The sequence below is a fragment of the Macrobrachium nipponense genome, chromosome 36, assembly GCF_015104395.2.
Source record: "Macrobrachium nipponense isolate FS-2020 chromosome 36, ASM1510439v2, whole genome shotgun sequence".
In the NCBI taxonomy this organism is placed as follows: Eukaryota; Metazoa; Arthropoda; class Malacostraca; order Decapoda; family Palaemonidae; genus Macrobrachium; species Macrobrachium nipponense.
Window position 1 is genome coordinate 4,108,532 of NC_087220.1, and position 26,076 is coordinate 4,134,607.

A 26,076-nucleotide genomic window follows, 5' to 3' on the forward strand; every position below is an offset into this window, starting at 1 on the left:
GCATTAGCAATCAATAATATTGTTAAAAATTGGCTTCCAAAAGATGTAAACAACAGCTTATATGTTGATGATTTTGCCATTTTTTACACTTCAAACAACCTACGCCACATCCCAAAGAAATTTTTAAAATATCTCCATAGCTTGAAAAATGAACAATGGGCATTATCTGTTGGATTTAAATTTTCTGTTGAAAAAACACAAGCAATAACATTTTATAAGGATCAGCGCTGGCTCAAAAATCAAGTTATATCTCTTACCATGAATAACACTCCCATCCAATTTTATCCAGAAGTTAAATTCTTGGACTTATATTTTGACAATCATTTGAACTGGAAGGCCCATGTGAAACATACCAAAGCAAGGCCTTGAAAGCTTTAAATATATTAAAAAATTAGCCCACACTTCATGGGGTGCTGATAGAGAAACATTATTGAAACTTTATAATGGCTACAGTTATACCAATATTTAGGAATATGGCTAGTCCAAGATTTCATTAGTTCTGCTAGTGAGACAACTCTCAAAATGCTAGACCCAGTGCATCATCTTGGGCTTCGTTTAGCACTGGAGCATTCAAATCATCACCAGTCCAATCGTTGATTGTAGAAAGTGGGAGGAGAAATGCCACTATCTTATAGATTCAAATAACAACGATGTGCAGAGCTTTAAAAATTGTAAATAGTCCAGCAAAAACCAAAGATTTATTTAAAGATCCAGATTGTTTCTGGAATACAAAAAATTATCCATCCTTCCCCGTTAGAGCTAATAGATTATTTAATGACAATGACCTTTATAATAAATTTTACAATTTAGCAAAATAATGCCCCCATGGTTGATAAGTGCTCCCCAGATATGTAGGAAATTGTGTACAATACCCAGTAATAAATTGAATAATCCCTTGCTATGAAACAATATGCTCTGGAACATATCAAGATACACAATAATAATCACATATATACTGATGGTTCCAAAGATGATATGGGAGTTGGATTCGCTGTTTACGGAAACAATATAAAGATCCAAGTCTCCTTACAAAGCAAAGCATCAGTATTCACTGCTGAATTACTAGCAATAAAAACAGCATTAACAACTATATCTGAAAATCAGTTTAGTGAAGTAACCATCTTTAGCGATTCACTAAGTTCAATAACTGCAATAAGCTCTTATACTCCAAAAAAACAAAATTGTAAATGAAATTAGACAAAAAAAATAAAACATACATACAATAATGAAATGAAAAGACAAAAAATATCTGTTACTCTATGGTTGGATACCATCTCATATAGGATTAGAAGGCAATGAAAAAGCAGACACTTATGCAAAAGAGGCTAGAACACTCCCAATATCAGCAGAGTTATTGCCACTAGAAGATTACATTAGGCAGGCAGCAAGTCGGTTATCAAGAAAAAATGGCAAAATAACTGGGGGGAAAACCATCCTACCAATAAATTAAGAGAAATAAAAGAAACTGTAGACCCGTGGCCATCATCCTATCAGAAATGCCGCAAGAATTCAGTAATATTGACACGGCTAAGATTGGTCACACCAAACTGACACATGGTTACCTAATGAGTAACCCCCATGCCCCTATACCTATGTGCGAAATATGTAATGTACAAATAACAGTAAAACATATTTTTAAAATCTGTCCAAAATATAAAACCCAAAGAGACATATTATTCAGAAGATATTCTTTTAAAGAAATATTATCAGAAAGTGACAAATTTTCACTATTTAATATTTTAAAATTCTTAAATTTAATAATTTATACGATAAAATATAATATATGTATTTATATATATTCAGATAGTAAATATTTATTTATTTATTTTTTTTTTTTTTAGTGTAGTATATAATTCCAGATAATAAATATTTATTTATTTATTTTTAATAATAATTTATACTGATTTTAAATAACATGTCTAATCCTTCGGGCCAGCCCTAGGAGAGTTAATATTAACTCAGTGGTCTGGTTAAACTAAAGTAAAAAAAAAAAAAAAAAAAAAAAATACTCAACGAGTAAGGATACGCAGAAAAGACATTTCCTCGGTATCGTTATTTCTGAGAAATATAATTTGTTCTCTTCCCTCGGCCTTTAAAACCGATCTCTTAGCAGCGTCAACAAAGAATTTTCTTGTTGCGATATATTTAACATCTACAAACTCAAGATGTTACAGAAAATCTGTTTGAAAACTATGTTTTAACAATGCTCCCAAATTTATGATTCGGTCGTAGGTCTATGCCGCAGTGTTTCTCAACCAACCTTTTTTATCAATGGCACCCCCTGATCCCAACTCTTGACGAGGTGGGGGGCTTAGGATCCACTGCAGAGAGAGTATGCCCCTTTACGCCTACACTCTCTGCTGTGGATCCAACTGAACATTGGGACCTTTAACTCCTTTACTCCTCCTCCTTATAAATTTTCCCCTTTCCCTTCTTCTTCTTTTGTTGACGACCCTGGCATGGTTTTGGAATATTGAATTGACTGCTCTTTTAACCTGATGGAGGGTGGAGTTGGACGGCATGCCACTCCACCCGTAAAACTAGAGTACCTGACGTGGTCGAGCGAGGGGAAATTTTTATGTTAAGCCATGCCCACAGTGCTGGGTCCGATCTCTTGTGACTGACGACCCTTAAGGCACTGTGGGTATGACGTATATCCAGGTGAGTGTCCCAGGGCAGTTACCATAGCGTAACAGTATTGCTCCTCCCCCAGTTGGGCCTCCTTGGTGAGAGGGATCTCATCCTGGACGAAATATGTAAACTTTATATATATGGGAACTAAAACAAAAAACCCCTACGACTTCTGGCATGGCAATGGACTGTTCTAAGGAAAACCCAGGTAATGAAGAACAGGCTGGTATTAAAACTTTAATACCATACAAGCCACAAAGAAAAAGCAAATTTAGAATTGACCCAACCTTGACTCACTTCGACTCCCTCTTTGGGAGTGGAAGTTGGTCAAGGTTCTTGACCTTGGAAACCGACAGAAAAATATCAGCATTAAGATTGGAAAATTATTTGTTAAGTAGGCACCCAACCTCAGAAATGTCATTTAGACAAATAAAAGAACAGGAGTGGTTAATAGAAACCACTACAAAAAATCAATCTGAAAATTATTTAACCATAAAGAACATAGACAATATAAAAGTAACGATAAGAAAGCACGACAATATGAACAGTGTACAGGGTACTGTAGTACTTCCTAAAAGTGAAGAGCCAATGAGAAAATATTTTGCTGGATTCCCTTAAAAAAAGGTACAACAATGTACAAGATTGTGAAGTATACAGTATAACCAGTAGACAAAGTAATGAAAAGACATTGAAAATAGCAAAAATAAAATTTGAAGGCCAAGAATTGCCTTTCAAAATTGTTAAAATCATGGGCCAAAATAGAGAACTGAGACTTATGTTCCAAAACCTCTACAGTGCCAAAACTGCAGTAAATATGGGCATACATGGAAAAATTGCAGAAATATATCGATCTGTGCGTATTGTGGATCTGACAAACATACCACGCAGTGGAAGTGTGGTGAACCAAATGTGTAAACTGTGGCCAAAACCACCATGCTAGGTCTAAGGAGTGTATGTACTATATATACAATACAGAACTGAAATTACTTCAAGAGAGATCAGGAATGCCAATAAGAGAAGCCAAACTAGAGTTGAGAGTTAGAGGAATGCATGATCCCGCTAGGAAGCAAATGTTCTCTGCTGCAACGAGCTCAAAGAATGAAACAAAAAATGGAAGCAAATAACAAACCCCTAATAGATAAATCAGAAGAAAAAATAACTTTACAAGAAACTAATATAGCAAGAAATCAAGATACTTGTGCAACTGTGTGTTCAAATTCATTTGAGATATTGGAGGAAATGGAATCACAAGAGAATAATACATGTATAACTGAAATATTACAAGATAATAATGAGCTGGAAGCTAAAGATAAAAGAGGCCTTTAGAGAGAACTCCACCCAAACCAAAAAGCCAACAATTATTAGAGAGGTATCAGTTAAAGTAAAGACCAAAGATCCACAAAAAGTGCACAGACAAGAAATAAAAACATACCCTTGTCTCCTAAAGTAATAATAAAAGAAATGGATGGAAATACCCAGAACAATAAAGAAATAATAGAGGAGAACACCATAGACAAAAATGAGTATGTGAAGGAGAAGAGATTACTCCCTCACCAGTAATTGGTGCACTAAAAGTGAATGAAAAAAGGACACATAAGAACACATGTGGATGTAATGAATGTTTCATCGAATTATGCAACAAAAACAAAAATATAACAAAAGACAGTTTCAACAAACACTATACGATTTTATAAAATATAGAAGTAAAGAAACCACTAGTCTAGAGACTCACAAAAAAGGCTGTATGTGCATTGGACACCTAATTTCCTATAAGGAAAAGCAAATAAATGTCGTAAACTAAAATTTTAGAAAAAATGCAACTAGATAAACCACAACAAGAAAAGTAATGCTTGAACACACTTAACATATATTTTTCAATAATTATATAATACAATGGAAACATAAATGGTCTTCAGACCAGATTACATTTGGGAGAATTACAACGCTTACTGAAAGAATACGAACCAATGATGATATGTTTACAACATGTCAATAAAACAGTATCAACAATTGGTAAATATACCTTAGTATATACATCTAGAGAAGAAGAAGGAAATTTAGGTACTGCTATATATGTACATAACAAAGTATGTTATGACAAGGTACCTGTAAACTTTGCTGACTTGCAAATATCGAGCATCAAAATACGAATAAAAAACTATAATTATGTAATTTATAACATATACAACCAACCTAACAAAAATTACGACATAGAAAAACTTAAGGATTTGTTTGGCAATGCCAGAGAACCTACATTGATAGTAGGGGATTTTAATGCTCACAACCCGATATGGGACTGTAATTGTACAATCTCAAATAGAGCAGTGGGAGTAAAATTGAAGAGTTCATGGATGTCCAAAAGAAACGAATGTGCTGTAATAAATGATGACGAAATTAGTTACATATTTTTCAAAAACAAAAACCATGGAACATTTCTTCAGTTAGACCTAACCTCTTTGTACAACAAATATAATTCGACAGAATAGAATTGGAATATAGTTGATGATTTGCACACCAGTGATCATTTCCCAATATTAATATCATGATTATAATAATCCTGCAAACATGTTCCTCACTATAACATTAATAAAGCAGATTGGAAAAATATGAAATGACACAAGAAATATCCAACCATTTGAATATTTAAAAGACCATAATGAAACTAACAAAAAATTCTTGTTGACTTCATTAAAAAGGGGGCTGCTGATCAAGCAATACCAAAGTCAAAGCCCCCCCATCCAACAAAGCACAAAGTCCCCATGGTGGTCCGATAAACTGTACAGACTTAAATTAAGGTAAAACACGCAATAGGGATAACGACTAAGATAATTTAAATAGAACGTTCAGTAAAATAATAAAAAAAAATTACCAATATTAGAAGGAACTTTACAAAAAATTACTATATTATTACTAGAAATTGATACATTAAAGCCTATATATAACAAAATATGTGCAAAATTTAAAAAGGAAGTAAATTCAAGGAAGAATAATTTCATGGAGGAAATATGTTTCAGATCTCTCAAATAATACTCCCCATACAAAAAAATATGGAAAAAATTCAGAAAAATAAATGGTACCCAAGTTAAACCACCTAGACATGCCATATTGAAAGATGGAAAAAGAATACTTGATCCAAAAGAAATAAGTAATATAATAGGAGAAAACTTAGCGAATGTAAGTAGCGATAAAAATTTAGATGAACACTTCCGCACAAAGAAAATAATGAAGAACTAATAACATAAATTTCGAAACACAGAAGATATATATTATAATAGAAAATTTAATATGGAAGAGTTGGAATATGCTCTCTTGAATAGCAATAAATCTGCTCCGGAGGTGACAATATTTGCTTTGAGATGATCGACCACTTAGCACCTCTGGCAAAGTCATACTTATTACAATTTTATAATCATTTATGGCTTTCAGAATCGATTTTCCTGATGAATGGCGTAAAGCTATAATAATTCCTATCCCCAAACCTGGAAAGGATCCAAGCAATGTAATAATTACAGACCAATATCTCTAACAAGTTGCTTATGCAAATTACTTGAAAAAATGGTAAATGCTAGACTAACATGGGCACCTTCGAGAAAACAAAATTTTAACTTCCACTCAATTTGGGTCACAGTGTAACAGGTCTACATTAGATTCTCTCTCTATCCTAGAAGACCATATACGCAGAGGATTTGAACGAAAACAGATAACTGTAGCAGTCTTTTTTGACATAGAAAAGGCTTATGACACTACATGGAGGTATCCTATATTAAAGACATTACAAAACCATAACGTCCGTGACATTTACCCATGTTCATCCAAAGTTTTCTAACAAATCGAAGTTTTCAGGTGAAAATTGATGATGCGTGTCCAGAACATTCCCACTTGAAAATGGTGTTCCACAGGGAAGTGTCCTTAGTGGCACACTATTTACCCTAGCAATTAATGAAATTAGTAAAAATCTACCCACCGGAAATTAAAAGCAACCTTATATGGATGATTTTGCCATATATTATTCGCATCTCGCATTAAACATGCAGAGCGCATCATTAACAAATCTATAGTAAAATAGATGAATGGACCTCATCTGTAGGATTTTAGATTGTCCATTAATAAGACTCAGGCAATTTTATTTATAAAGATAAAAGATGGAAGAAAGGTGAAGAAATAGATTTGAAAATCAGAAATCAAAGTATACAAATTGGCCAAACTGCAAAATTTTTAGGATTAGTATTTGATACTCACTTGAACTGGAACGCCCATAACATATGTGAAATCAAAATGTAAAAGAGCATTGAATCTAATTAGAAAATTATCAAACACTAATTGGGGAGCTGATAGACAAACCCTTACATTACTATATAAAGCAACAGTGCTGTCTATCATTGACTACGGAAGTGAAATATACGGCTCGGCTTCGAACGCAGTACTGAAAATGTTGGACCCAGTTCATAATGAAGGACTCAGAATATGTACAGGAGCTTTTAAATCGTCACCAACCTCTTCTTTACAGGTTGAATGTGGTGAACTACCTCTCTCTCTCCATAGAGAGTTTAGTAACAATGAAAAGTGCCCTAAGAATTCAGTCAAGTGATTCACCAACCAAAAAATTATTTGAACTAAGGGATGTATTTATTAACATCATTCACCACCTTTTCCAATTAGATCAAGAAGATTGTTTGAGTCACTGAATATAAATATCCAACTACCTCCAATAGTAAAATTACCTCCTCCTTGGATTATGAATAAATAAAAGTTTGCACAAAATTAAAAGTCTATCAAAAAGCATTCCTATACCCCAGAACATCAGAAGACAACATACAATAGAGCACATAAGCCGAAAAAGGTCCACATTATGCAATATATACAGATGATCCAAATCAAAATATGGAGTGGGATATGCTGCAGTGTCCCAAGATAAAATATGCCAGTTCTCGCTTCCCAATAATGCCTCAGTATTTACAGCAGAGTTATGTGCAATAACATTGGCCATAAAAATAATCAAAGAACACTACTTTAATAATTTCGTGATTTATAGCGACTCTAGAAGTGCTATAGAAGCCATTAATAGTTTATAATCCCAAAAATAATATTGTGCAGCAGATAAAGTTTTTACTCTATAAATTATATAAAAAAGGAAAAAATATTGAAATATGTTGGATCCCTGCCCATGTCGGAATAAAAGGAAATGAAGAAGCTGATAAAGCAGCCAAGGAAGCAATCCACAAGGTGAGAACAAATGTAAACATCCCTATTAGTGACACTGTAGCTTATATAAAAACAATAATTGTAAATAAATGGCAAAATATATGGAACGAAGAACCTGAAAGTAATAAACTAAAAAACAAATAAAACTGACGTTACAAAATGGAGCTCCATATACCAGAGAGAAAGACATGCGCAAGTAATCCTGACACGTCTACGTTATAAGGCCACACTCGTCTAACACATGGGCACTTAATGAGCAGCCCACATGACCCTGCTCCGGAGTGCTCAGAGTGCAAGGTATTGATAACTGTTAGACATTATGTGTGACTGTCCAAAGTTTGACCAGCAGAGAATGTCAACTTTTGGAAGTAAACCAATAAAAGAAATTTTTGTCAGAATCTTTCACATTTTCAGTCGTTCCGATTATGACGTTTCTAAGAAACTCTGATTTAATTAATAAAATATAAAAATAACTATATTTACAAAAAAATCTCAGAGCAATTAATGAATTTTAGATAAAATTTTAATTTTCTTGACTATTTTGTTAATTTTATAACCTTTTTAGTATGTATGGAACCGTGAGTAAATGTATTTATTGCCTGTTTTTAAGCCTCTGTGCATTTTTTTTTTTTTTTAGTTTTTTGGTTTTTTTTTTTTTTTTTTTTTTTTTTTTTTTTTTTTTTTTTTTTTTTTATTGAGTAGTATATTATATGACTTATTTGGGTCCCAGTTCCTGGCCTTTGGCCTAGACCTGGCAATTTTAAATATTTTATCAAATCCTTCGGGCCAGCCCTATGAGAGCTGAAAATCAGCTCAGTGGTCTGGTTAAACTATTCTTATAATAATAATTATCAATGGCACACTTAGGATCTTATAATATATCACGGCACACTTGGAAAATTTAAGAGAAAAAATTAAGAGAATATATACTTGTAAATATGAGATGGAACTACAGACTTAAGAAATAAAACACTTTTAAATATGAACTTACTTTATTTCAGTGTTTTTCTTAGAGTAAATTTGTGAAGATGATTAGTGTGAAACTTGTGCCTGGTGTTTTTTGGCGACTTCCTCAATATTTGGTCGAATGTGTGATAAGCAGATCCTCATTTCTTCTTCAGTTGAGCGTAGTCTCTCTCGCTTCTTAGTTTTGATGTTATTTAGGGCTGAGAAGCCAAGTTCACATAAATAAGATGTAGAAAATTGCAACAAAAGTGATAAAGCTTTTTCAGATAATGTGGGATATTCCTCTTGAACAGATATCCAAAATGAGTCAATAGGTACAGTAGAATGTTTTATTTTAAGATCTCTGTCACTAGAAATGGTGGCCAGTTCCTCTTCTTCACACAACTGTATTCCAATATTAGAGGAAATATTCATGAAAGGATTTCGAATCCAATCATACTTCTCTGTGCTCAGTGATGGAAAATAGTGGTCGATGTTTTCATGAAGCGCTGTCAGATGAGAAACAACAATAGGGATCATTTGTATATGATACATATATCAATTATCAAACTTCGGAAGTGATTAAAACTCCTAACATCGATTGCAGATGATAGCAACAACGGGCAGCCTGAAGATCAAAATTCAATAACAACATAGCAATATACTCATTACAAGTAGACACAGTGCTACATTAAAATGCAACTATTTTGGTTGAAACAAAAGGAACTATACTAAAAACGGTTTGAAAGCATGAGGCAATACCACGTCATACATCCCAGACAGAACGACGCCCATCACAATACCGAATGCCATCTCCACTTATAATATTAAACTTTTATTAATTGTAGAATTATTATAAATATTATGACGAACTCAAATGGCTGAAAGTTACTTATGTAAACTGCAAAGTAGGCTATAATTTAAATAATTGTCAGTATCAATAAGCGTTACTTTTCATTCATGTGAAACCAAAATCTATACCCATTTTTCGTATTTTCTGGTGTGCCATGACTATATTTCGTGGCACACTTCAAATAATCTCGTGGCACACCAGTGTGCTGTGGCACACTGGTTGAGAATCACTGGCTCTATGGTATCTACATTGCCGATGTTTGTTTTGTTCTATTTCTACGTGATTTTCATTGTTTATTTTTTTTACAAAATGTTGAGTTACTCATAATTAATTCTCAATGACGTTTTTTTTCATAACTCTTCGAAATACAATGTCGCGTGTAACTTTTTCAGGGTATCCCTTTCATTTCTACGTAATAGGATATGACCGACTGTCGAGGAAGGGGAGTTGAGGAAAGAAATAAAATGCAATTTAATCTCTGAGGACACCGGCGCCATGGAATGAGAGCTTATGTGGAGCGAGGGATGACGTATATAAGAATGATGAATAATTCTCTTGTCACTGTTTCAGTCAGAACTATAAAATTATGCAAGTGTTAAGCGAAGTTATTTTAAAAACAAAAACAGATATCCTGGACGAGTTATTCGTTATTAGAGGGTGTATGATGGGACGTTCGTTGAAGGTCAAAAAAGCTGATCTAATGGCTATTAAATATTACATTGCGAAACATGAAAGTGATGTTCTCGAGAACGTTTGTCTTCCATAACAGGTGGGGAGGACATTTTTATTTGATATAACGGGCATTTGAATTATATTGCGTGAAATATATTTAACCACCTATTAGCTTAAGAATAAGCTTTAATACTTAACTGTATGTGATGTATGATATAGAAAATAAGTAAATAAACTTTTGAACTGTAACCTTACAACATTTGCATGGAAATGCTTTTAAATACGTGCCTTTCTGTTTTTATATATATATATATATATATATATAATATATATATATATATATATATATTATACATACATATAATATATATAGATTATATATATATATATATATATATATATATATATTATATATATATATATATATATATATATATATATATATATATATATATATATATATATATACTATATATATATATATATATTATATATATATATATAATATATATATATATATATATATATTATATATATATAGTATATATATAATATATTATTATATAATATATATATTGGCATATATAATATATATATATATATATATATATTATATACTGATTTTTTATGACACACCGTGATTCAATATACATTCATTAAGGCATTAACTACAATTCCTTTTAGTATTCCAATAATTCCGCTCTACCTCGAAAGTATTGTTATTTGAAAATATGTTACCGAAGCAGAATTTTTTTATTTGATAATAATTTCTTCTCTCGTGGATTCGAAACAAGGGTTGGAGTAAGTTGTAATTGTAATTTAATTGAAATATAATTAATTACAGAATTTCGTGTTGTAATTGAATATTAAATTATAATTAAATTAAATTGTAATTGTAATTATTATTGTTTTAATTAATTACAGGAGGATATAAGTTGTAATTTAATTGTTATTATAAAATTTAAGTGGTTAAGCGAATCGGCATTGCTCCATTATGGAGTGATGGTGGGTTGCTTATAAGACTTAAACCTTTGCCTGGTTCTCCGCCACTTGGGCACGCTTCCAGTTTCCCGGACCCATGTCTTGTAGGCATCGTGTATTTAACGAAAAACAGGCTTGTCTTTAATTTGCTGCTACTGCCCCCTACTTCAGTTCACTTCCTCCTAAACCTTCCTGCTGTGAGGTTCAGTGACTTCAGTTCTACTTCTGTCTCTACAATTATGCTTGCTGCCTAGTGCGTACACCCTACACTTTTTCTGAAGGTGAGACATAACTAAAGTGATGATATGTAGCATTCGGGTGATTTTCATTATGGTAGAAGATAGTGTTGGTGCTATTGTTAATATTATTATTGTCACAATCAGATATACTCGGCGTTGCCCGGGTGTGAAGAACCAGTGTGTGTAACCTTAATAGCTCGATCTGCTTGTTTCAATTCACTGTTTCCTGTGCTAAAGATCAGAGTTTACTCTCGCAGCGAAATCAGTTGTAATGGTAATTGAATTTGCTGTTAAGTAATTGTAATGTAATTGCTATTTCCAAATGTAATTGTAATTTACATTTTTTGAAAGTAATTGTAATTGTAATTCATTTCTTCAAGTGACATTTACCGCGAGTGAAGTCCTGATTTCTCCTCTGTCCAACGGGTTGGAATCCACGAGGGGACGAAATTATTATCAACTTTAAAAAATTACCCTTTAATTAACATATATGAATATATATTAATTCGAGATAGAGCGAATTGGATATTAACAGAGGAAAACTATAAAACGAGAACTGCTGAAACTTTCCTGTCCTAACGGTCCTTTAGTATAGGCATGACTGACAAAAGTATTCAGACAATGAGTGAAAAACGAACATAAGAAAGATATAAATGTAGTGAGCATGAGGGAGAGAAAAAATACAATATCTTAAAACATGTGGGACTATTTTTAGAGCATTCTTTTTCATTACTAACAACACTATAAAACTTTCTGTGAGCTCTTTGATAACATAAATCAATTATAGCAAAGTTCATTTCCTATCTTTTTATGTATTTTATTTCTTGTCAAGATTTTGTGGACTCACAATCTGCAAAGCATGCAAGAATATGGAAGAAAGAATTGAAATTTTAACATTAAGATGGTAGCCAGAATAAAAATTTATATGTTAAATTATTTGTGGGTTTCCTATAAATACTGAATTCACCCTGGAAAGACTCTCTGTGTACTAAAACATCTAGGAAAGGGATGACATTGTTATTCCAATTTCAACAGCGAATTTTATGGATGGCACTAAATTATCCAATTTAGAAAATAATCTTTTACATCGATACCAACAGGTAAGACTTCTAAGATATCATCTACATATCTGAACAATTTTAAGGGGACAAGTGTGATATTCGGGAGGTGTTGTCTTTCAAAAAATTCCATATATAGTTTGAAAGGAGAGGCCATACCAAATATTTATAGGTAATATTCTCCATTAAAAGTAAATCTGCAATCACAAATACACAACTTAATCAATAAAATTATGTGACTAACGGACATAGATAATTCATGCAATACATGTTCATTACTTAAATATTATAGCACAGAATCAGCAGAGACTTTTATAAACAAGAACACACATCAAAACTGACAAAGATATCACTAGGGTTTAATACAATGTTATTTAATTTTCCACAAGATCAAGAGAATTCCGGATGTGTGAATTAGATACAGTTCCAAGTAAAGGGGATAATAATTTAGTGATATATTTAGATAGTTTATCCCCCTGATCCCAACTCCTTGACGAAGTGGGGGTTTAGGGATCCACTGAAATGAGAGTATTCCCCTTTATGCCTACTCTCTCTGCTGTCGATTCAACTGAACATTGCTCACAACCCGATATGGGACTGTAACTGTATAATCTCAAATAGAGCAGGGAGTAAAATTCAAGAGTTCATGGGTTCAAACGACATGTGCTGCATAAATGATAACGAAATTAGCACACATTTTTCAAAAACACATGGAACATTTTCCTCAGTAGACTTAACTCTATGTACAACAAGTATAGTTGACAATAGATTGATGACTTGCACACCAGTGATCATTTCCCAATATTAATTTCCTTATTACATAATAATCCTGTAAAACATGTTCCTCATTATAACATTTATAAAGCCGATTGGGAATGATATAAAATACATATAAGAAATATCCAGCCATTTGAATATTTAAAAGACCATAATGAAATTAACAAAATCTTTCTTGATTTCATTAAAAAAGCTGCTGATCAAGCAACACCAAAGTCAAAGCCCCAACCAACAAAAAACAGTCCCATGGTGGTCTGATAAGCCAACAGAATTAATCAATATAAAGCAGTCAATAGGGAGATATTTGGATGATTTAAATAGAATGTTCAGTAAAATAAATAGAACATTACCAATATTAGAAGGAACTTTATTATTGCTAGAAATTGATGCATTAAAGCCTCTATACAACAAAATATCTGCAAAATTTGAAAAGGAAGTAATTCAAGGAAGAATCATTTCATGGAGGAAATATGTATCAGATCTCTCTAATAATACCCCCATACAAAAGATATGGGAGAAGTTCAGAAAAATAAAAGGTATCCATGTCACACCACCTAGATATGCCATATTAAAAAGATGGAAAAAGAATACTTGATTCAAAAGAAATAAGTAATACAATAAGAGAAAACATAGCATATGTAAGTGGCAATAAAAATTTAGATGATGACTTTCGCACAAAGAAAAATAATGTAAAACTAATAACATTAATTTTTAAACACAAGAAAATATATATTATAATAGAAAATTTGATATGGGAGAGTTGGAATATGCTCTCTCGAACAGCAATAAAGCTGCTCATGGAGGTGACAATATTTTGTTTTGAAATGATTGACCACTTAGCACCTGTAGCAAAGTCATACTTATTACAACTTTGTAGTCATTTATGGCTTTGGAATTTATTTCCTGATGAGTGGTGTAAATCTGTGATAATTCCTATCCCCAAACCTGGAAAAGATCCAAGTAATGTAAATGATTACAGACCAATTTCTCTAACAAGTTGCTTATGCAAATTACTTGAAAAAATGGTAAATGCTCGACTAACAGGGCACATTCGAGTAAAGAAAATCTTGACTCCCACTCAGTTCGGGTCACAATGTAGCAGGTCTTCATTAGATTCTCTCTCACTTGGAAGACCACATACGCAGAGGATTTGAACAAAAACAGATAACTGTAGCTGTCTTTTTTGACAATGAGTGTCAATTACCCAGATGTTGTGACGCCAGATATAATACACAATCAATCAATCAATCTACGTGGAGGTGTCCTATATCATAAACTTTACAAAACAACATTTACCAATGTTCATCCAAAACGTTTTGACAAATTGGAATTTTCAAGTTATAATTGATGATGTATTGTCCAGAACATTCCCACTTGAAGATGGTGTTCCACAACGAAACGTCCTTAGTGGCACATCTACCTACTGGAATTAAAAGCAACCTTCATATGGATGATTTTGCCATATATTATTCAGCATCTTTCACATTTTCAGTGGTTCCGATTTTGACGTTTTTTAAGAGCTCTGATTTAATTAATGAGATATAAAAAATTATATAATACAAAAACTCAGAACAATGAAAGAATTTTAAATAAAATTTTTAAAAAGTTTCTTTCCTCATTATTATTTTAATTTTAATAAATTACCTTTTTAGTATGTATATAGACCTGGCATTTTATCAAATCCTTCCGGCAGCCCTATGAGAGCTGAAAGTCTGGTCATTGGTCTGGTTAAACTATTTTTATAATAATGATAGATAGTTTATAAGCAATTGATCCTACAGGTTGTTTTCCTTATTAGTTTTAACTAGGCCATATAGATAAGGTAATGAGGGACATTTTACAGTTAATTTACACAAGAATTCTTTTTTATCTTTAAGAATGTGCTTCATTGTGATATACAAAATTTTTATTACCTGGTCCAACGTATTTTTGTGAGTTTTTTGTAAGTTGTTTAATCTTTATGTAAAGTATGCATACGTGCTATGTGGTCAATTTTGTTCAGAACTACTAGACTAATGGATTGCAAGCTTGTATCATTCTTCAATTCTTACAAACTTATTTATAGCGTCGTTAAGACCGAAAGATTTCGGCAGTTCTCGTTTTTTCATTTTCTTACTTATCATTACCTTATATCTATATATATATATATATATATATATGTTAAAGGATCTTTCCTAGATAGTTACCCAAAAGGGTTTTAACCCGGTATGTATCCACCTAGCGGCGTGTTTCGTTAAAACATAAACAAAAGACAGCAAATATAAATACATATATATAATATATATATGTATATATATATATATATATATATATATATATATATATATATAGAAAGTGAGAAATGTGCATGAAAAAAGACAGTAAAACGTTGGCATAGGTGAAAAGTTGGGTCCGTATATTTTCTCTAGTTTAGCTATGTGGAAAGGACATAAGATTGATAGGCTGTTAAAATAGTGCATAATTCGGAAGTCTTGAAACGCAAGAGGAAGGACAGGCCTAGAAAGTGCTGGATAGATGTTGTGAAAGAGTAATTGGGCAACCTGGTCGTTAACACTCATGAAGTGTCAGATCGCGCCAAAGGTAGAAGCAAATGTCTGTGTACACATGAGCCCGTTTCCAGTAATGACTTCGATTTGCTCGTAATCATACCTGCCGAAATTTTGATTGCACGGGACCATTCGTCACTTGCATAACATCAGTTTTATAATTTTATCCACACCAATTCATTACATAAAATCACTACATAACACTTACAGGCTATGCTGGCATATCGCCAGCGTAATCATGACAACAACAATCATAGAAATTAATTTGATCTGTAAACAAACAGTACTGTCTTTAGTTGAAGGGAAGATTAAATTTTAGCATAGAAAAAGCATTATGATAATAAATATTACATTTCCTCAGCTACAATGGAAAAAGGTTCCATTTTAGATTGCTGTAAACTTCCAGGAAATTTCCCATAATAACTATTTTCTATGCTTACATTTTATGTAGATTGTCATACCTGGCACTGTAGGTTTTTAGACCCCGGGAGCATGTTGAAAAGCATTAATTCCTTGTTATTGTCAGTTTCTTAAATTCGAAAAAAATATAGATTAGAGATATACCCTCCTGAGAAATATTCTGCTCTGCATTTTTTTTTCAACCATCATCTAATTTTGGGAACGATGGTTACAGGCAGCATGTTTTCAGGTTTCCGATCTCTGGTATACTTGTGAATGTTTATATTTATGAGAATGGTATATTTACTGTTGAGAATCAACCATGACTCCTAATGACCCCATCGGTGGCCAGAAAACTCGGTCTGGCAAATTTGGTCTCAGGTTATTGTGCTTGGCATATGAACCATTTAGATTCCTTGATGTTTTTACATTTCATCATATGTATATAAGATAGTAAAGGGAAAACATGTATAGGAAAACTATACTAGTGTTAGAATTTCTATAAATCACTTTAGTCTTAAAAGATCGTAGAGCAATTTCTTAGTTTTTTTGTGTGATCACATTACATAATACATTTATAGAGTGCTAAGCGTATAAATTCAGTAAAGCAATAAGTTAAAGATTTTAATCCTCATATATATTTAAAAATACTTTATGCTAAGAACAATAGCTCTTGAATGTTCAGTAAAAGTTCAGTAAATCATATATCTTTAAAGAAAACTTTAAGCTGGTTGCTTCCATCATACTCTTCTACTAAAGTCTCAAAACGGGTGTCAAGTTTTTCATATTTTCTTTTTTTACTTGGCCTTTCCCCCCCATCAGCACATGTAAAATTTTTGTTTGTGTGAGTGCCTCTTTTTTTTTCAAGACATCAGTAAATTTCCAAATGTTGGGTTTTTGCTTGCGACAGTGTCTGAAATCTAGGTGAAATCCTTTTTAGGTGTTGTTAGTGCGAGGTAATTTATCCAAAACACGACCTCCGATGTTCCAAAATGCTATAGGATATGAAGGTGCTTCTCTTCTACGGTGCCATCCACGAATTGCACCGATATATATCAGTTCAAAATAACTAATAAAATCCATCGGTACTGCTTCGTCCTCAATTCCATTGTCATATTGTAAAAAATGCTTGCCATCAATCAAAACACGAAATATTTGAGGCACTTCAAATCCAGTATGGGTCAGAGTAAAGGAGATGCACCAAAAGCTGTCCCCCTAGATGCTGACCCCTTGGCGTGGGTAGGGGGCTTAGGGACCAGCAGCTGGGCCTTGATGCCTGGTGGGGTTGCTTTCTCACTGGTCCTTGGGGCCAAGCTGCTGATCCAACTAAATTAGTCAGAACTTTTCCTACTTTCTGCAATTTTTCCATTCTTATTACATCCTTCTACTTCATGTAATATTTTTTTTAACTAGTATTTTGGATTATGTGGAATTTTCCATCTTTGCTGAAATTTACTGGACCTGTTAAACAGAAAAGATATCATAGCTGGGACTGGGTTCTATATCTAAAGCTCCCCACCAAAGGCTCGACACCTTGATGTAGTGGTGGGGCTTGTGAGGTGCGAGGAAGAAGTGGACGATGGTAGCCGGGCAGTTTTCTACCCTGGCAGGTGCAACCATGCTACTAAGGCCATTTTTGAGTACCCAGACTAAGTTCGATCCTCTTTTGAACCTTCTATTTTTTTCAGTCTTTCACTTCTTCCCCTGTCAGGATAAACCAATAGTTGATGACCATAGAATGTTAATGGATGATGGCTGTGACAACTCTTCTAATGTGATGGAGGGTGGGGATGGGCGGCATTCCTCCTCACCCGTAAAATTCAAGTACCTGACGTGTTCGAGCGAGGGGAAAGTCTTATGTCAAACTTGGTCCCTAGTACTGGGTCGGATCTCGACAGACTGACGATGCCTTAAGTGCTGGGGATCAGGTGTATAACCAGGAAGTAACCTCTAGGGGCGGCCTATGAATTTGGCATGCCGCACCCCTCCCTTGTTGGGCTCCATGGTGGGTGGAGGACTACCTGGCTGAAAACATCACTCTCGTGTACATGTATACATTATTAGGCCCTAATGTTGATGACCCCAGCGCGGAATTAGACTTGGCTACCGGATTCGTTCAAGAAAATAAGCCCAACATAACAACGATGGCACCATATGAGCCATTAACAAGAAATAATAGAAAAAGAAAAATGTACAAACCCGACCCAACATTAGTTCATTTTGACCATATTTTTGGGACAGATAATTGGTCCAGATTTCTTGTTCTCAAAACAGAGAGGAAAAATTTCCTCTATGTTTTAGAGAACAAATTATTAAGCTTACTAAACGCCCAACTAGAGAACAATGAGTTTCAGAGCACATGAAATTTAATGAATGGCTGATTGAGCACACAAAAGCCCAGTCAGAAGCATTTCAGAACATTAAAGAAATTCAAGGGATAAAAGTAACGGTGAAAAGCCATGACATGCTCAACTATATCCAAGGTACAGTTGTACTACCCCAAATTGAAAATGAGGAAGAATTACCAGAAAAGCATATTATATTAGAATCACTAAAATTAAGATATGACAATATTCACGATCTGGAGTTATATCAAATTCCAAGTAAAAAAAACCATGAAGTTTCCATCAAAATAGTAAAAATCAAATTCACAGGCCAAAATTTACCAGCAAAGATTAAAATACTTGGTCAAAACAGAGAAGTACGCCCTCACATACCGAAACCACTGCAATGTAAAAAATGTTGTAAATTTGGTCACACATTCAAGAAATGCCAAAATAAAGAAATATGTGCAGTGTGTGGTTCAGAAGACCATAGAACTGAGTGGAATTGCCCAAATATTAAATGTGCTAACTGTGGACTTGCTCACTATGCAAAGTCAAAAGAATGCCCATTCTATATGTATAATACAGAATTAAAACTTCTGATGAGTAGAACTGGAATGGCAGCAAGAGAGGCTAAGCTTGAGTTAAAAGTTAGAGGGATACTTGACCCAAGCAGAAATGCATCATATAAAATTATGTTAAAAAATAAGGATCCCCAAATATGTGAAGCTTGTTTAGAAAATAGGAATCTAATACCTGAAACCACAATAAAAAACAAATATGCTGCTCTATCATCCTTAGATGATCATGATGCCAATACTTCATGATAGAGACAGCACCCTTCCAATGCAGACATTGCTGATGATTTCCCACCAGATCAGAGAGCAAGGGGAAAAAGGCGGGAGACCCTGGAAATGGGACCCCTCCGCAATAGAAAATAACTTGACAACAAAGAGGACTCCCATCCTCTAAAAAGTAATATAGATAGTATTGAAGTAGAAGCTGAAACATTAACCACCTCACAAACTAACGATTTCTCAGAAAATAACAACATTGTCCATATAACTCCATCACCCATAATAGGACAAAGAGGAAAATCCTTAACTCATCCTCAACCCCAACCAAGTAGTAGTATTCATCAACAAGCTGCTTCTGTTGAAATAGACTCCTCTCCCAGTCTCAGTAAAACAAACAAGACATTCCCAATCACTCAAAATAGAAATGCCTTATCCATTCATGATAAATTATGTGGATGTAATGAATGTTTTATTGTTCAGTTGAATACAATGAAACTTCCATCAACAAGCAACCTCACTATTATGATTAATAATTTTATGAAATTCAAAACACAAAACCAACAGGAAAATCTAGAAAAACACTCCGAAGATTGCATGTGTGTAGACCATCTTAATTAAAACTCGCTCATCGAGTGCTAGAGGCATAGAACATTTATTGGAAAAAATAAAACAAAAACAAAAGTCCCAAGGAGCAATTACAAAGAGACTTAACATAAAGTCAAATATTAAGAAACCTGCAGCTTTACATGAGTATGAAACCACAAAAGTAAGAGGAAGTAATGTTCGCTTGACAGAGGCCTTCCCCCACAATATTATTCCACAGTGGAACGTAATGGGTTTAAAAAACACGATTACAAATAGGAGAAATTCAAAGATTATTAAAACAATATGAACCAATAGCAATATGCTTGCAACATACAAATGAAAATGTCTCGAGAATAGGCAATTATACATTAGCATCACATTCAGTTCCTGATATGAATACATTAGGAACAGCAATTTACGTCAATAACCGAATTACTTACGAAAATATATTGACTTATAGTTCTGAATTCCAACTATCTGGAATTAAACTTCATATTAACAACTCTACTTTTAATTTGTATAATATTTACAACCAACCTTCATGTAACTATGATTTACAAAATCTACTTCAAGTATTACCGAATATAGGTGATGATTTTTTAATGGTGGAGATTTTAATGCCCACAGCCATTATGGGATTCCTTTTGTAATGAAACAGATTCACATGGTAACAAAATTGAGCATATGATTGACAATCATAATCTTTGCATTTTAAATGATGGAGATATCAGGACTTACTTTTCAAAATCCCATGGAAGTTTTTCATCCATAGACTTAAGTATTTGCTCACCTAATATAGTGGACAGATTTGATTGGAATGTTTTAGATGATCCATATACCAGTGATCATTTTCCAAATTTTAAATATCCTGTTTGGGACATACCCAACACAACTATCCCACGATATAATGTAGATAAGGCAGACTGGGACCAGTATAAAATTTAAAACCAGCCAGATCCATCCATTTACAGCAGTACAAGGTCATGATGAGACAGTAGATTTCTTCACAAACTTTGTAATTACAGCTGCTGAGGAATCTATTCCTAAGTCAACTACTAATCCCAAGAAACACTCAGTACCCTGGTGGTCTGACACACTATCCCACTTGATACAAGAAAAACATATTATAGGTAGAAGATTAGAAACCCTGCATAATAGATTTAATGGCATAAGTAAAAGATCTCTAAATTTTGAGAGCACTGCCAAGAAACTTGTAGACATTACTATAGAAATAAGTCTACTAAAACCTCATTACAATCGGATCTCGGCAAGATTCAGAAGGGAAGCCATTAGAGGAAAATAATGTCAATGGCTAAAAATATGTATCTAGCATATCTGATACAACCTCAATAAGTAAAGTCTGGGAAAAATTTAGGAAAATTAATGGATCTCATATTAGATCTCAGAGACATGCACTAATACATAATGGCCAACCAGTACATGATAGTACCGCAATTTCGAATATTTTAGGGCGTAACATCCAGGAAATAAGTATAGATGATCACTTTCGAACCATTAAAGCCCGTGAAGAAGCTGTCCCATTGAATTTTGAAACATTAGAGGATATATATATTAACCAGATTTTCACAGAAGAGGAATTTGAATATGCTTTATCTAACTGTAACTCTTCTGCTCCAGGCCAAGACGACGTAAATTTTGAGATGATAAAAAACCTGGCTCTTTTAGCAAAAACATACTTATTGAAGCTTTATAATCATCTATGGGTAAATCACCTGTTCCCAAAAGCATGGAAACATGCTATAATCATACCAGTTGTCAAACCAGGGAAATATCCAAGCAATCCAAATAACTATAGACCAATATCCCTGACAAGTTGCTTGTGCAAATATGGTAAATTATAGACTAAATTGGTGCCTACGTAAGAATAAGACTCTGTCTTCAACTCAATTTGGCTCACAATCTGAAAGATCTACTTTAGATTCACTTTCCCATCTAGAAAATTATATACGGAGAGGGTTTGAACGTAAGCAAATTACAGTTGCCATATTCTTTGATATCCAGAAAGCATATGATACGACCTGGAGATACTCAATTTTAAAATCCTTACACAAAAATGGTTTTAGAGGGCACTTACCAATTTTTATCGAGAATTTTATCCATGAAAGAACTTTTCAAACACGAATAAATAATGTATATTCTGACTCCTTCAATTTAGATTGTGGAGTCCCTCAAGGGAGTGTTTTGTGTGGAACAGTTTTTGCTCTAGCTATTAATAACATCATAAAGCAGTTACCACAGGGAGTACAAAATAGCTTGTATGTAGATGACTTTGCTATATATTATTCCTCAAGCAGTCTTCGTCATCTACAAAGAATTCTTAATAAAGCCATCAAAACATCCACAACTGGACTTTGTCAAGTAGGCTTTAAAGCTCTCTATAGAGAAAACCCAAGCAATTATGTTCTACAAAAATAGTAGATGGAAACAGAATCAAGACATAGATCTTAAATTAGGTGATACCCTCATTCAGTTTAGTAATACTGTAAAATTTTTAGGCTTGGTGTTTGACACTCATCTTAACTGGAAAGCACACATAGCCTTTGTAAAAAATAAATGTAATAGTGCCTTAAATTTGATAAGAAAATTGTCTCATACTACTTGGGGAGCTAAGAGACAAACATTGCTTATGATATATAAAGCACTAGTTTTATCCAAAGTAGATTATGGAAGTCAATTTACGGGTCGGCATCACAAAGTACCTTGAAGTCCTTAGACTCTATCCACACTCGAGGCTTGAGACTTTGTAGTGGAGCCTTTAAATCTTCTCCAAACACTTCAATATGTTGTGAAAGTGGCGAACCCCCATTATCCTTACATCGTGACCTTGTAACAATGAGAAGTGCTTTAAAGATAACTTCCACTGATTCCCCCACAAAAAAAGTATTTGCCATGCGAGATATATTTATTAGTAATCATGAACTACCTTTTCAAATAAGAGCTAATAGGTTATTGGAATCTATTGGTGTTAGAGTAAATATACTCCCACCCTCAAATTCTCCACCTCCATGGATGATGAAGAAAATCAAAGTATGTTCTAACCTTTATCATCTGTCAAAAAAGCAAGATTATACTTCAGATCGTTATAAACAGTATACATTAGAACACATTCGAAGTAAAGGCCCACATAAAGCAATATACACTGATGGATCCAAATCTTCAGCAGGAGTTGGTTGTGCTGCAGTATCATCATGCAAAATAAGTCAGAATTCATTGCCAATTGAAGCAACTGTCTTTACTGCTGAGTTAACAGCAATTATATTGGCAATCAATCAGATAAAATTGTCAAATAATAAAATGAATACTAAATTTGTAATAAGAAGCGCAATTGAATCCCTCAAGAGTTATTCACATAAGAACCCTTTAGTAAAGGAAATTAAACAAATCATCAATAAATTATATTCACGTGGGGTTAACATTGAAATATGCTGGATTCCTGCCTATGTTGGAATCCAAGGTAATGAAAAGGCAGATGAAAAGGCCAAGTCTGGGATAAATTCACCAATTTTTGACAATAAATTGCCTGCTACAGATTATATAAACTCAGTGAAGCAGTGCATAAAAACAAAATGGCAAAATCTGTGGGATAGTGAAGCAGACACCAATAAATTTAAGTGCATCAAACAGAAAGTAGACTTGTGGAATACATCAGTACAAAATGAAAAACGAGCTGAAGTAATATTAACAAGATTACGAATAGGCCACACAAGACTAACTCATGAGTATTTAATGATAACTCCACAAGGGAAAAAAAAAAAAAAACATCCCTCATTGCAATGTGTGCAATACAATTTTAACAGTCAAGCATATTTTATGTGAATGCCTAATTTTTAATAGAGAAAGAAATTTATATTTAGGCAATAAATCATTATCAGAAATACTATCGGAATCAGATAATTTTTCTTTATATAGAGTATTAATATTTTTTAAAAAGACTAATTTGATTAATATGATTTAACATATACCCTTTTAAATGGATGACTTTTGTCATTTTTATCTATTTCAGTCTTTTATAAGTTCAATTCAATATTTTAATTCCAACCTCATATATCATTAACAATCCCCCTCATTTATCATTAATTTATTATAATTCATTAACTTCATTCCATACCATTCCATGTTGTAGACATAACATTTTATGAGCGTATATTTTTAAATAATTTCGTCCCGAATGATTTCGGGCCAGCACTGTAAGAGTCTGGTTAGACTTATTGGGCTGGTAAATCTTAACTTTATAATAACAATATATCTAAAGCTAAATAGTGGGAACCGTGGCAGGACCATCAACTGCCCGATAATGTTTGGACCTGACGTTGATATCAGGCGGAAACTATTTTGCAGGGCTGGACCACGGATTCCAGGGGGTCTAGTTTTGTGGATAGGACTCTCGGCATTCAGTCCTGGTTTGCCCATATTGTGAATTATGGGTCGGGGATTGATTGTATTCTTGTAATACTCTCAGTCCTATCAAGCAGGTTTGGCTTCTCTTGGGCAACTCTAATCATGTTGTGCCATCCCCTGTGAGGTAGGGTAGGGATGCGGACATTTGGGAGTCGGTTCTCACTTGTGCCATTAGTGGAAGAATAATCTCCATGAAAGGTTGATGATATCTTTTTCAGGTTTTCAGGTTTATTTATATTTTTTTCAATCTTTAATCTTTATGATAAAAATAAATAAAGATTCAAGTACTCTTGGGCCCTTTGATGGTGAATCAGCACAGTTGATGGCAGCTGGAACCTCCCCTGACAACCTTCCTCTGGAGAAATCTAAAAAACCTTCCAGTGTAATTAGTACACTGAAACCCTATGTTCCAATACAGAGTAAAGGGAAATTGAGCAGAAGCATATTTGAAATTGGACCGGGAATATTTGAAAAGTCTTATGATAAGTACCTAACTTTTAATCTGGAAGGATCAAGTTGTGATATTTTTGGTGTGTACCGAGATATCGTGAAGTGCTGTGGCCGAGAACCTAAGATTTCTTATGAAGGTCGAGGAAAGCTGAATGGTGGAAAATCTTACCACAGCAAAAAGAAACTGAAAAATTGAAGCATTATCACACCTTGGAGGAGTCAAAGTGGAATATCCAGTACATGCCTTTTGGAATTACTCCAAGGGAATGATAAATGCACCACCTACTCTGAAGAAAAACTTGTAGAGGAAAATTTTCTTCATATATATGAAGAAAATTTTTATATACATATATAAAAATTTTCTTCATATATAAAAGTTCTTACTCAGACAATGTATGTATGATTTAAATTTGGTTGAGGAGGGCTGCCTCCCCTATAAATTTATATAACTGCTCTATATTACAATCCTTTCCGAGAATTGTATCTAGAATAAAATTACCTACTCTGTCCCGACCCCAAGACAGGAACCTATGTCTCAAATTCCCGAATCTGGGACATTCAATTAACAAATGTTTCACAGTCAAGGGCACAGTACAGTTCTCGCAAAACAAAGGATTTTCACGAGACATCAAGAACCCATGTGTGAGTCTTGTATGTCCAATCCTCAATCTGCACAACATCGGATATGACCAAGGAGACACTGATGACGTTATACTGCGCATTTTTATATGAAATTTATTAAAAATTTTAATTTTTTCTATTCAATTTATTTCGGTGTCAATTACCTAGATGTTGTGACGCCAGATTTAATACACAATCAATCAACCAAAAGCTGTAGTTCTCCAATTTGTTATGGACCTTGAAATTGTTGGCAAATTCGATAATTCACTTATTTCATTTTCATCAAGTTTATTCACAGTTTCTTCTAAAATCATTCTTGTGCCAGATGATTCACCATTCTGAATTTTACACTTTATTTCTTATATAGCACTTCAGGCTTCTACTTTTGCTAATGTAGAAGTGATTGTTCAAGTTAATCTTAAAAATCACATTTTCACTGTCCTCACACCGCCAATATAGCCTTATCTTGTCGGCACTGGGCATATGAAAATCATATATGTAATCATCTTCATCGATGAGTTTTTCTTTTCCTCTTTCCGGTATAACGTGCTTTGAAGCCATTGCTATGGGTACTGTA